Raw genomic sequence first — 15,014 nt, forward strand, 5'->3', positions numbered from 1 at the left:
TGCTTGCCCTCAAAGACGTAACTTTTAAGAATTGAGGCGAATTCAGCAGGTGGAGATCTTGTCACCTACTTTCTATTCTTTCACAATCTTTTAATTATGGTAACACCTGGTGTCTGACCTCGATGTAGCCAAGTTCTACCATTCTGGCTATTTGATGAGACACTTGTTCATCAGAGCACATTCCATGCCAAAAGCTAGGGATGCAGCTAACCTGATCCTGGAGTGAACTGAAAGGAGACTGCACAGCCGTGGGTGTTACAGACAATTTAACTTAGACTTGGATCTCTGACTTCCCAGTTTTTGAATCATTCTGTAAACAACTTTACAAATCACAAATGTATTTTGAGTGTTTTCTCTTTACTCAAAGGCATTCTCCACTCTCAAAATTTCACAGGTCCCAATTTCAACTTAAAGTCATACTTTAAATTATAGCCTATCAAATTATTAATTTATAATTCTTCCAGAGGAAAAAAGTACCTAAGACCTATCAGAGAGATAATACAATTCAGGATCTTTATAAAAACACCTTTTAAAATTTAGTATAAGGATAAAATAAAATAAGCCCTTTTCATTTTCAAACTGTCCATTAAAGTAAATTATAAAAATAAATAACAAATGCAAACCATTTTTTTCTTCAATGAATCAGCAATTTTTCATCTGCAAAACTGCCTTTACTTCTTTGGTAGCAAAACCAAGGTGATATCAAAAAAACAAAAACAAAAAAGAAAACAAACAAAAAACTTATTGTTTTGTTTCTCACAACTACAAACAAAAACTACTTTTGATCTGTTTGCCAATTTGCCTGCAATTTGGTAAAGATATTCAATACCATTTAAAAGAGAAAGTGGTTTGTCACAGAGATAACAGTAATAGTCATCATACCTTAGGTATATTCACATTGTATAAAGCTTTTTATTAGCAATTTAAGCTAATAACAGTTCTGTAAAGCACTATTTTTTTCCCATTTTATGAGTAAACAAACTCAAAGATGTTCAATTATTGTCTAGAATGTGGCAGGGTCAGATATGAACTCAGATATGGCTCTAAAATATGTTATGGCTGATGTGTCACAAAAATGATGCCGCCAAGCTGTCTGCCATTTCCTGATTTCTGCATGGTTGCTTTCACATTCTTCCAAAAATGAAGATGCAGTTTAGAAACTGCCCAATCCTTCCTTTTTAACCGTTTGTCTATTTGTGCATCACTTATTCATAAATACTTAATATATGATTCCTGCATTCGGCACTGAGAATCAAGATAACTAATTATATCATCATGACATCTAAGATCTCAGGTGAGAAAAATGTAAAGATTTTTTAAGTTATTAAAAGACCCTGATAAATGGATGTGATGTCAAAAGGTACACTGTGCTTTAGGAGCCCAGAAGAAAGGATAAACAAAGAGACAGAAAAATCTTCCCTGGGGAAACCCCAACTGTGCTGGGTTTTGGAGGATCAATAAGAGTTCACCAGTATTTTCATATTCCATTTCTTGCCTTTTAATAATTCACTAGGCAAATAGACAAGTAAAATATATCTTTCACAAGTTATTTCTTCTTTACATAAAATTATAAATAGTTTTAATTGAGTTTCCTTTGGTTATTCAAAGGAATGGAATAAAGACAACTTGTTCCAGAGAAAACTCTTTAGCATTTATCAGTATCAGTGGATAGTCAGGGAAAGAAGAGGGCATTTCCCTCCTTTAGAGAATGCTGGGGTCCCTGAGTCTGAGTCAGAATTTTGGGGGCTTATTGTTTTTTATTTGTTTGTGGCTTCTTATAAGCACAGTTTGCTTTCCTCAATATTAGAGTTAGGACTAAGGAATGCATGATATCAAGAAGAGATAAGAAATGTACGGTTTACTTAACATAGTTGTATTTTGCTCTTTATGTTTCTTTTGCTCTACTCACCATTTGCATAATGTTTCTTGTTATATAAAGAAAAAGTATTTTTATGGATCTGCTAAATGTGAACTACAAAAGATAAAGGGATGGTGTCTTTTTCAAGTCTTCCATGCTTTGTGGTGTGCTTTGCGTTGTAGGTACATCATCATTATAGGTTGATTCAACAGGAGATCCCAATCCAAGCACCCTCCTGTCAGATTTCATTTTCATTCTCAGACAAACTTACTCACTCTGCCACCTATTGGCAGGAGAAACACTCTCTGGGTGAGCTAATTCTAAGCACTCCAACCTCAACTTGGATGAAAATTTGTCACCAAAAAAAACGTATAGCACCGTACATTATCTTTTCTACTACATGCATTATAAGTTAGGAGAAGAAAGTGCTGATGACTAGCTAATTCTGACACAGCTTATTTGGTAAAGAAGGTTAAAATCATGGCAAAGGTGAGTTTTGAGTTTAAGGAATTAACATAGATTCCTTTGTGCATCATACTGATAGTACTGTATTGAGCATCCTGACCTTGATTTATCCTTCAGAACATGATTCAGCCTCTGAGTCTTAATTTTCTTCTAGTTCAAAAAGGAACAAGAATATCTTCATTGCCCAACTCACAATGAGTTTAGGAGACAAATAAGATAATAGATACGTGACCACAAAATGATTCATCCGGATGGATTTTCCCCTTTAATCTTCCTCACCTTTCTCCATCTGCCCTCTTGAAAAAAAATCCTTTTGAACAGCTATTCTATTCATTTCTCTCAGTTTTTAGAGGAGACAACAGAGTCCCAGAAATTTAGTGATGATCCATGAGATGTGAGTGAACTTGAAGAGACAAATCACAGATTTGTCCCTAATGCCTAGAACTAAGAAGTAGCTTAAAAGAAACAGAGCAGAACAACTGCAGCCCCTCACATTTTATTTTACCTTTGTTGTGGCTCTCAACACATTCTGAGCAATGATGTGTGTGGTGTGTGTGTAACTGTGTCTCATATTCTACACAATGCATAATACAAAGTAGGCTCTTTATAAATGTTAAATGGGTGAGGTGGTGAATAAAACAACCTTACAGTGCAATACATCTACTATACAGATGGGTGGATTGAGGCCCCAGAAGCCTCAGTGATTCATCTAGCATAAGAAGTAAATCAGAACTTGGGCTACAAGACACTTTGATATTCTGATTATAGGCCTCTTTCACTTATCTCCATTGCTCTCCTGTTCCACTGAGAACTCCAGATTGCCAAAGTCCTAAAGCAGATTGGCCTCTTCTGGTACCCTAAATTCTAGAGACTGTGATTCCTTTTCCTCCATAACTCATGTGAGTGATGGGTGTCTCTGTTGGAATGAGAAGGGGCAGCAAGAGGGGGAAGTTGTAGGTATCACCCTGTATAATAGAAAATGGGAAGACATTAAGCACAGATACTGACCAAACCTGCAAACAGCTGAAGACAGTGGGCTTGGTGTATTTGGGACCAAACACAGCAAACATGATGACATGTGCAGGGCAGTGACCATGATGATCTTTGGTCTGGATAAATTCCAGCTCTGGAAAGGCAACACACTTGAATAGGAATTATTTGAAACAGTGCAGGTGTTTTACTGCAGCATATTCTACCACAGGAAAGATAGTTTCAGGAGTATCTCTTTTTAAGCATGGTCATATCACTTGTGTAAAATAAATGACTTTACCATATGTATAGTGCTGGCGAGTGCTCAGAGGCCCTTGGCTAGCTTTATTTCTGAAAGTAGTCTGTCCTAATGTACATGCAAAAAACCCCCAAACCTAATGCATTATTGGAAGTGGAGCAAATCCACCATTAACAATGATTATAAGGATCACTTTGGTCATTGCTTATACATCTCATTGAACACAGATTTTAATACTAACTATAGCAATAAATAGCATTGTGCTAAGTAGTCCATGCTTCATTTAATCATCGCAAAAACCCTAGGTAATTAATTTGTATTGCAAATGAAGAACTGAGGTTCAGAGGGGTCAAGGGACTTGCCTGGAGTTGTACAGGTGGTAAGTGGGAGAGACAAGCACAGAATTCAAGCACAGCCACTAAGTCCTCACTCACCCTTACCAACAGTCTATTAAATACAACCTTAAGTTTCTGTTACATGTCCACTTGATTCATTCCTTCTAGTAGACTGCAAGCTCTTAGAAACCAAGAATCAAGTCTTACTCTGTTCCCTAAAATTATCTGTCACAATACTCTGCAGGAATATATCCTAAAATAGCAGGATGGCTGAAACCTGAGGTTTAGCAAATTGATAGAGAGGTAGACAGACAGGCAGACAGACAGATGGAAACATACAACAATTTGAAGAAGGGACAATCAGAGGAGGGTGAGAATCAGTGGACTATCAGGGGAAGAAAAACGGAGCATCTCAAATTTAATACTTGAGCTCTGATTTTGTTTCAGCCAACTCTAGTAATAAGATATGTCCTTGCAGAGAAATGGCTAATATCGCTCCTGATTTACACATAAAGGGATTTATTGTTCTTCTCACCTCTGTAAAGCAGTATAAGATCAACAGGATTAGTGGCATTATATTGCGCTCTCCACAGAGTTTAATGCCATTTCAGGCTGTTAAAAATTTATAGAAACAAATAAGAGAGTCCAATATCAGTTGAAGCTCTAATCCCCTAGAAGTGAAGAATAGCTTTCAGGCTGCCATTTCTTTTGGAAATATAAACCCAGGTGATTACAGTTTGCAGATGACACTAACCTGCCTCTTGAGCCATAACTGTGGAAATGCTGGCCACACAAATGTGAAAGAGTGTCTACAGACACTGGAATGCACAGATCAGTTCCATTTCTTCATCGAATCTTTAAGCGTATAGGGCAAGGAGTACAAGGGTAACAGTAAGATGAGCCATCCTCCCCAAAGGTGAAAGAGACTTGGAGATAAAGAAGGTAAATCTGCCCTATAAATATTAAGGGACAAAATCATCCCACAAGAGTGGATAGGCCAAGTCCCTTGAGGAGGCACAGTGGTTTCTAGGCCACCAATACTTATTAATGCACCTATTCATCTACACATTCATAAATTTAAAAGACAAAATGTCTATCATAAAAGAGATTCATTAGCAATGGGAGCCTAGAAAACCATGTTTTTCTCAGATAAATAGTCACAATATTCCACCTAGGGAGCAGAGGCTCAATCCCAAAGACCGCAACCTGTCTGGTCCCCATGGCAATTCAACACAATCATGGAAAGAGATACATCAGGACCTCTCCACCATGTGAGTCTTCTGATTCTCTTTCCTTATGATAAATCATAGAAACTAAGACTCAAAGAATCCATTCAAAAATGCACATTATTTTATATACAACTAAAGAAAAAACAAGCTGCAATTACACTACACTATCTCTTTCTTATAAGAGAGACTTTTAAAAATTTACAGTAAAGTGCTTATTTAGGCTTTGTTTTCTATAACTCCCTTTCACCTGTCCCTGCAAAAACTACTCCCCACCTTTTTCCATATGGCTTTCTGCCCCAGAAGCCTGCCTTAGAAGAGCTACCTCTGTAGTCAAAGTGTGGCCCTCAAACCCTTGGCCCTCCACCAGACTTTTCCAGGAGGTACACAAGGTCAAAACTATCTTTATAATAGTATGAATACATTATTCATCTTTTCTGCTGCGATGGCATTTGTATCAGTGGTATACAAGCAAAGGTGAATAATGCCTGTCTACTGTCGCCTTAGCAGGCATCAAGGCAGGGGCACTAAACTATGCTAGCAGTCATTATGTTTTTCACCCACCAAGCACTTTCAATTATTTAAAAAATCAATTTTCATTTAAGGATGTCTGTGATAAAGCAGCAAGCACAATATTAATTTTATTCCACTTAAACCTTGGAGTTCCTCTTTTTAATATTCCATCTTACAAAATGGAGATATGAGCCAGGCACAGTAGCAAGCACCTGTAGTCCCAGCTCCTCAGAAGACTGAGACAGGAGGATCACTTGATCTCAGGAGTTTGAGAGGCTGTAAGTGCACTACTACGGGTTGTGAATAGTCACAGCACTTCAACCTGGGCAATACAGCAAGACTTCATCTCTAAAAAGAAGTAATGGTTTATCAAAATGTGAGCATGCGTGAAGCACTTCTGCTGCATACCAAAGCATGAGTGTTGCCTCCCAGAAAAGCACATACAGGATTGTTTGGGCTGCAAGTTAAACTACCTGCTTTTCTCATGAAACATCATTTGGAAAGAAGACTAGCAGACAAATGATGGTATTCAAAATTAGGTATTTGACAGATAGCGTCTCAAAAATAATGCAAGGGAGCCTGTCACTTCAAGAAAAATAAGTGATTGTATTAGTATTTGTTGCCAATGATAAAATTTGAGCTTTCAAGTAAACATCAGATTATCAGATTTTTTTAACTTTTTTTTTTGTCTTTTTTTTTTTATACTTTAAGTTCTAGGGTACATGTGCACAACGTGCAGGTTTGTGACATATGTATACTTGTGCCATGTTGGTGTGCTGCACCCATCAACTCATCAGCACCCATCAACTCATCATTTACATCAGGTATAACTCCCAATGCCATCCCTCCCCCCATTTTTTAAACTTTTATCTGCTACAATGACGTTACAACTTCCCAGAGCTTAAAGGTTCTTCAGATGAGATCAGTAGTGATAGAAACGGATGTGGTTATTTTTAATATTGTCATACATGTCAATATGCGGTAAATGTGCATAATTCACTAAACCTATATTTGTTAAATAACCAAAGCTTGAAGCTAGAAAATCATGCACAAGTAAAAGGTACATTCAACATACAAGATAGACCAATGGATTTTAATGTAACCAAGTACAAAAAAATGCAGTGATATAATTTCAGATTCCATACTGCACCAACCTTTAAGAAACAACTTGTTAAGTTGTGGTGTATTATTTAAAAAGAACATTCATACTTACATAAAAAGGTACTCCAAATACCCCTTACTTCTCCAACCACATGCCTGTATGAGGACAGATGTTCTTCATACACTTCCACTAAAACAATATATCACAATACTTGGAATGCACGAGACAATGTGAGAATCCAGTTGTCTTTAAGTAAGCTGAACATTAAGGTGACTCTCAAAACTATAAAACAATGCTACTCTACTCACTATTTTTTAAATATATAGCTATTTTGTAGAGATATGTCATTTTTGTTAATATGCTATGGGTTTTCTATTATTTTACATTGAATTAATTATTTTCATTTCTTAGGTTTCATTTCCAGTGTAGTAAATATCAGTAGATATTAGTCAAGCAAATAAAAGTCATTTGGGATTATCAATAATTTTTAAGAGTGTAAAAGAATCCTATGACCAAAAAATTTGAGAGCTAATGGATTATGTACTCTAACTTCTGACTTCCAACTGAGTTTGACCAATGGAGAGCCTCAGTAAGAGATTAGAGAGAGAGAAAAGGAGATGGGGCTATTTATTCTCTCAGCTCCCTGCCCGAGGGGTCACACACACCAGTTCTAGCCCTCCTCCTCTTACACTTACCACCCTAGGCCTGCCTCACAACTCTCTCCTTCTGGCTGCTAGTAGCATCTTCCCTCTTCCACCTAGCAGTGGCAAAGGCTTTGCTGTTACCAGTCCCAGGTCACAGCACTTTCTCTATGTTTCTCTCCTACATGCATAGTTTCCCCTTGGCACCTAAATGATAGAGACCGATTTAAGCAATTTTACCTTGTATACATACAAACTGAAAAATATTAGTGAAATTCAAAATATTTCTAAAGTTTCTTCACAATACAAACCCGATTCTTCTTAACCACTTTTTGCCTGAGAGTCACTAATGTTCTTTTCCATCTCCTGAGCCATCATGATCAGAGTAAGTTCACATTTCCTTATAAAAGTAGTTTTATTGAGACATAATTCACATGTCATACAATACACCCTTTTAAAGTGTACAGCCCAGTGGTTTTTAGTTTGTTTATAGAGTTGTGCAACCAATACCATGATCAATTTTAGAACATTTCATCACCCAAAAAAGAAGCTCCTTAATCATTAGTAGTCATTCCAAATTTCTCTCTTTCCCCCACCCTCGCTTACCCTATCCCCCAACCCTCACCCTCTGGTTCCAAGAAATCACTTATCTACTCTCTGTCTACATATATTTGCCTATTCTGGACTTTTCTTTTCCTCACATTTCTTAAAAGAGTGATCCACATTTGTCTCTGAGATTTTCTCCCAAGGCGCTGACCCATTTTCCAAGTTTTGATGCTGAGGTTATTGATTTTATGCATACGCAGATTTTAACGAGCTACATTCCAATTGCTGCTCGATCAACAGCAACAGTAAGAAATCATTGTCTAATATATATCATAATTCTAAAGATGTTAAAATGTGAGAATATATATGTCTTACAGTTAGTGAAATACAGTAGTTTAATTCCATGCTCAGCAAGCAACCTTCTAATTACTGGGCTTTCCATAAAGCTTCATCTAGTCTCAAATCCTTCTATTAATGCAACATCAGTTCATTAATCACGGGTGCTTCAAAAATCAGGAACAACAATGCAAATTATAAGAAATTGTGAAATTTCTGGCTCCAGAAAAAGGTGGGAATCACTCACGCATAGCTCAGTCACCAACTTGTACTTGGCACGTTTTCACAGATTAGTTAGGGGTTTTCTCACTCCCAGAGAACAGAGGATTCTCTTCCCTCAGCTTGGAGGATGCCTGGCCCCTTCTGCTAAGACCCGGTGTGAATCCCCTGACTCAGGTACAGCCCAAGGTTTCCAAGTAGGTTTTTCAACCCTCAGCCATCCACACATAAGAATTGCCTGGTCTCTCTCTACCTCACCAACTCTAGTGGGAGAGATTCCACAAGCAGATTTTGTCTTTGAATTTTTGTCAGTTTTTGCTTAATCTCTACCTCTGACTCTCTTTTTCCCAAAAAACAAGTATGTCATTCTGGACAGCTAGTACAGTGGCTGTTCTTCATTAAATTTACTCTGTTTACCTCAGGCCCTCTCTTCATAATTAGTTTGCAATTGCTGCTTTCCAACATCAGTCACTGTCTCTCCATATCCTTCTGAATCTAAGATGCGTTTCCCAATTTTTGTCAGTGCATTCCTGGTGCATCATAAAGCTGTCACTCTCAAAGCCATCTTTGGCATTTTGGCATCAACATGCATAAATTCATTTTTCACACAGTGAAAAAAGGAAAGCAGTTACAGTGCACATATAACTCAACACAAAGCAACATTGTTTTTAATCTTTATTCCGTGCTTAATAGGCACCAGATATTATGCTGAGAACCATACATGATTTTCTCATACAATCCTTTAAAAGAACTTAACTAATGATAAACACCGAGCCATAGGTTGATAATTCATTCAAAGTTGCACAGCTGACAGATCCAGAAGCCAGGACCGAGCCTCTATTTCTGGCTGCCCTAGGCTTTCCTACCTTATTTACTGAACATTTACTACCATCTATTTCGAGCAATTCACCGTTCTAGGCTGGGAGAGAGGTAGAAAATCAGGAAGGATGTGGTTTCTCAATATCCTTATGTTCCAGCAGGGGAAATCAGACCCTATATAATAACACTAGCATCTGGTAGAATGCAATCTGCAGTCAGTGAACGCCAAGCAAAACACTGATAGAGCACAGAGGAGAACTCCAGCTGAGGAGAAAGTAGGGCTTCCAAGAGGAACTGGCATTTGAACTGCACTTGAGTGATGGTTAGAATATAATGAGAAAATTGCAAAAGGAACAGAAAGTAGGCTGAATGTCTAGGGGCCTAGGGGAGGGAAGAAAGGGAAGCCAAGAGTTATTTATTACCACCTGCCACTATTTGTGATTCTGCTTCTTAGATCTATGGCCAACCCAAAATTAGAATCAGAAAGGGCAACCCGCTCCTCACAGCACCCACTAGGCCAGTCTGTTAGCTGCGTTGTTCCCCAGCTATATGCAGCTACGCCCTGGCGCCAGTGCCAGAGGCTCTCCATGAATTCTTAAAACGTTTCTCCCATCTCCGGGCTGGTGATGCCCTTGCTCAAGCTTCCACTCAGACTGTCATTTCATTTCATTATTCGCACTTGTCTGGACTGAAAGAGGCAGGCTGCATGGAACAATGGAATATCACCACAGACTGTCAAAACAGCCAGGGCCCTGCAGGATCACTGGGGCCAGGGACTATGAGAAGAAATAAATAAATAAAAATGAAAAAGGAAGTAAAATCCCACCTGACAGCCTATGGACAAATTTAACCCACCCTGCTCGCTCTGCTGGAATGCCGTGGGCAGGGCAGGTGTTCTTCACCCCGCACAATGTACATAAAATGACATGGACACACACGGAGTGGTTTTATCCATTGCGCCACTGGCCCACGGAGAGAGAGAGGCTCCCAGCCAAGAGCGGGAACCCCATGTGTGGTGGAAAAGTGATTGCTTATATTGAAGCCTGGCGGAGGCAGTGTTTGATTTGCACAGGGCCCAGGGGAGGGGATTGGGTTGACCAGGCATGTCATTTACATAGACCCAGAAAAACCTGGTTCTGCCACCTTCAATCTTTAATATGCAAATATGGGCTACCATGAGGTTTTGATCACATGGTGTTATTTTCAGGTGGCCATGACACTCGGCACACCTGGTGACAAGGAGAAAAAGGCGGGAATCGCCGTATTGGCCATTTCAGATGAACCTAGCTTTTAATTGCCAGCATTTGCCTATCAAAGCTTGCCAGACTGGCTCTTCAAGCCACCTTTCTGTTAGAAGCAAAATGTTTCAAGGATTGTTTCCATTAAAAGAAAAATTTTCACTGAGAACTATTACCCTATCTAGCTGCCTAAAATTATTTCTTAATAACTCCTGTATTATTCCCCTTTTAAAGAGAAGTAAATCTAACTGCTGTTACGGGGTGTTCAACGATGATTTTTTTCTGGCTACTTCCTGCTAAAAAGGGGCATTGTGTGCGGGAACAGCAGTTAGGCCTTCTCCTGAGGTTGATCTAAGGGTTCTTGGAAGAATGGCATGTCCACATGTGACTCTGCTGGCAGCACTGTTTGGAGTTTGATTGTTTCTAGGCAAAAAGAGATACATTTTACAATATAGTTTAAATTATAGGGTTAGAATGTGAGCATTTAGAGACACCTGTCAGTTACCCCAATGGACTGCAATACTGGTTTTCCTCCACTAGATGTTACTGTACATTACCAGAAACATTAATAGAAAAGTAACATTTTCCTTGACTTGCCATTAGAAAATAACTTAGGCTTAGGGCATTTTTATAACTTGTAATATGACTGGGAGAAACATGTTATCCGGTGGCTAATATAACTTTAGCATTAATCTTGGCAATTCCTTTTCTTTAATTATTAAATGCTTTCATGACTTTCACAGACCCTTTTGCAACATACTTAAAACTTTCTGATTTGTTCTAAACATCCATTCTTTAAACAACCAGTCATTTTCTTTTAGGATAAGTATTTACCATACAAAATTTTTTCTTATATAAAATATTTTTCTTTATAACCTTCTTTTTATAGCTTAGAGTGCCTTATGTTACCAACTTTCAGTAAAAAGTCCTACTAAACTTAATGATAGTAAAACTTCCATGCTTGCTTTTTATCCATAACTATTACTCCTATTATAAGCAAAACAACCTTGACTAAATCTTTCCTGCAATTATTACTTCTGTTATAAGGACAGTAATTAGGCAAAATGTTACAGCAATTAGGATTTTACAACCAGAATTCTACATTAAGGCTGCCACACTGTATAGTTCTATTGCAAATAGTAGCATGACTATAACAATTCCCACAAGAGTGGCATAGCAAATAATTTCTGTTTAAAACTTTACTTGCCATGATATAACATTTCCCTTTGAAGATCTGCAAAGTTAGAAATTTAATCCCATGTATAATTAAAATCTTCCTGCAAATATGAGTTAAAAAGAAGTTTTAATATTCGGCAGCGAACTTGAGAGGCAATGATAGAAATAATAAAAAGTATCTGGTGAGGTAGGAATGGGACTGAGTAAGGTGAGTAGCCCTCACTCAGTTACTTACCTTTTATGATTTCCAGCTTCAGATCTTCTATTTCTTTACGCTGATATTCGGTACGTTCCTCTGGGCTGTCAGGGGTTGTTCCCTCAGCTCTTCATGCTTTGACTTGAGTGTGATGTATCCAGGAGTTGATTCCTGTAACGTTTACTGCTGAGGGGGTTGAAAGAAGAACAGTGTAGGGCCCTTCTCAGCTTGGCTTAGGGAAGGAGAGAGAGATGAGGGTTTTTACTAATACCAAATTTCCTAGGTTAAATAAAGGTGGTTCTGTCTCCTGGGGTTGGGTTTCTGCCAGTTGTGTTAATTCCTGTTGGAAGTGAGCAAGAGAGTTTACATGATTAACCAGTTTAGAGGTTTTCTGCCTGAAAACAATCTTTGAGCACATTGATAAGTTTTATCTTTTCCCAAGTGAAAAGCTTGGTGAAGAATTTTAAGATTTTCTGTTGGCTGGAGGCTGGCAAATAGAGTTTGCCATCCTGACTGCAGTCATCCTGAGGGATGGAAAGAATGCCCTTGAAAAGTGGCCTATTCTATTTCTGCAGGAGAATACTGAAGTTTAATGTTTCTTATGAGGCCTTCCTGAATTAGAAGGGGCCTGACATGTGTTAATGCCTTGAGGTTTCCTTGCCTTTGACTTAGCTGCCTGATCAGCTAATCTATTTTCTTCAGCTGCCTCACTTATTCTCTTTTAATATTCCCTACAATATATCCCTGCAATTTCTTGTGAAAGAAAAACTGAGGATAATAACCTGCTAATTTCCTTGTGATATTTTATAGGAGATTCATTGGTGGTAAGAAAATGCTTTTTCTTCCAAATGGCAATATGAGCATGGAAAGCTAAGAAAGCAAACTTGGAGTTAGTATAAATGTCAGCAACCTTTCCTTTGCTTAAATTAAATGCTCTTGTAAGAGCTATTAGCTCAGCTAATTGAGTGCTTGTGTCTGGGGAGAGATGTTATTCAGAGTGACTACTGCTTACCCTGCCTTATGTACTTCTTGCTTTACCAGCTGTTTGTTAGCTAAGACCTCCCCCATAGAGAACAGTAGCTCTGCCACATTATGTGGGTGTAAACAGTTCAGTTATTTTGTAGCGTTAACTTGGAGGCTTTTCTGACTAGTAGAGCTATCATGACAATGGTTTGGAAGCATGTGTAAACAATGAATCCTTTTAACTGCAACTAAGGTTAAGAAAAACATTGGGTTAGAGTCTTTCCTGAGATGCCCCTTACAGTTGTGCTATGGGAAGAGGGGAGGCCTGGATTAGAGAGAAGAAAACAGTGAGACTGGCTCTAGCATTTAGAAGGAGGTCTACGTTCCTTCCTATAATTTCCAGAATCACCTGGGGTTCCTGTGCTAAAACGGCGGTTTGAGCCACTGGAGCTGAGGTTTGAACCTCGGGATCCATCAGTCCTACTGGACCATCTGTGAAACTGGTTCTGAACCCAGTGACCTCTGCCTTCAGAAGCAGTTTCATTTCCAGTGGTTTTTGCCACAGGCTGGACAGGGTCTATTTTGTTTTGTCTTGCTGCCTGCGCATTTCTTCTTAAAATGCCCTGGACTGCCACACCAATAGCAACTAGCAGATGTTCTTTGGGGATCCTGGACTTTGCAAGCCTGCAAAGCTGCTACCAGAGGCTTTGTTCTTCTTTTGAGGTTTCTCTTTTTCTTTGGGGCCTCATCCTGGTGCCTGTTATAAAAGACTGAAGTGGCCACTTTCAAGAGGTTCTCTCAAGTTCTATCTGGTCCTATAGCTTGCTTCTGTAGTTTTCTTCTAATATCAGGTGTTGCCTGTGTAATAAACTTGTCTTTTACGATGAACTGTTCCTCAAAGGAATTAGAGGATAAGGAGGTGTGCTCTATTAGTGCCTTGCTCAGCCTTTCCATAAGGCTGCAGGATTTTCATCTGGCTTTTGGTCTATTATAGGCAGTTTAGAGTAATTGAGAGGTTTGTTCCTGGTTTCCCATAGGTCTTGTAAAATGCACCTTAAAAAATGCTTCCATTTCCATTCATCTGCAGAGCTATTGTGGTCCCAATTAGGGTTGTCAAGGGGAACTGCTTCCCTTCCAATTGGGAATGTTTTTTCTGCTGTTTCTTTGCTTTCCCTATTCACTTTCTTCCCTTTTTGTGTGTTATAGAAGATATATAGCTCATCTCCAAAATTATTTGCTGCTTGCAGAGCTGTTTGCTTTTCAACTGTTGTTAGGTTTTGCCTTAGGAGCAGTGTAACATCCCTCTATGTGAGGTTAAACACCTGAGTTAAATTTTGAAACGCTTTTATATACCTATCAGGGTCTTTAGAAAATTGGCCTAAATCTCCTTATTTGCCTAAGGTCCTGTAATGAGAAGGGAACTTGAAGGGGCCCCAAATAAGGGGAATCCTTTGATGGTTCCCCTGAAAGTTGCTTTTCTAATTTTGGGGAACTATTTTCCCTGGGCCTGCTCGATATGATTGCTGAAAAGAGCTGCGTTGATTTTATAATGCTTGCAAAGGTTTAATAAAAATGTCACACCCTTGTGCAAAATAAAATGAGTCATTTTTGTCTTCAAAGTTCTGAAGTTAAAGAAGTTCCAGTGTCTCAGAGTGCACTCCATGGGGGTGCAAGCTGAAGATAATGTATTCCCATCTAGAAAAAAAAGCAAGAATAAAAGTATTATCTTAGCCTCCTTCCTTTCTGTATGACCCAGGGTGGATAAGAAGACCATAGGAGTGTTCTCCAACTGTTTTACCTCCCTGGTTCCTGGATCTCAGTGCCATGTTAATGTGCCACCCATAGTTGAAGGCATGGTCCTGCAAGCTATGGAACCGGATGAACTAAGTGATGGGACTAACTGTGCTTACCCACACAACCTTAGCTTATTTGCCTTGTGTGATTTCCCTTTGACTTTCTAAACCTATGTGATCTGCCTGGCTCCCCATAAAACAGATCTCTGGAGAGACTATGTCACCTTTGGACAAGGCTGCATTAATGGAAGTAATGTGCTAGATCACATGCTATTATGGCTCATGCTACAGCATTTACCTTCTGAAAAATGGTTCTGGTTAACTTCTGGTCTTAAAATTCCCTTACTAATTAAGTACTGT

This window comes from Piliocolobus tephrosceles, chromosome 9 (genome assembly GCF_002776525.5).
Source record: "Piliocolobus tephrosceles isolate RC106 chromosome 9, ASM277652v3, whole genome shotgun sequence".
NCBI classification, from domain to species: domain Eukaryota; kingdom Metazoa; phylum Chordata; class Mammalia; order Primates; family Cercopithecidae; genus Piliocolobus; species Piliocolobus tephrosceles.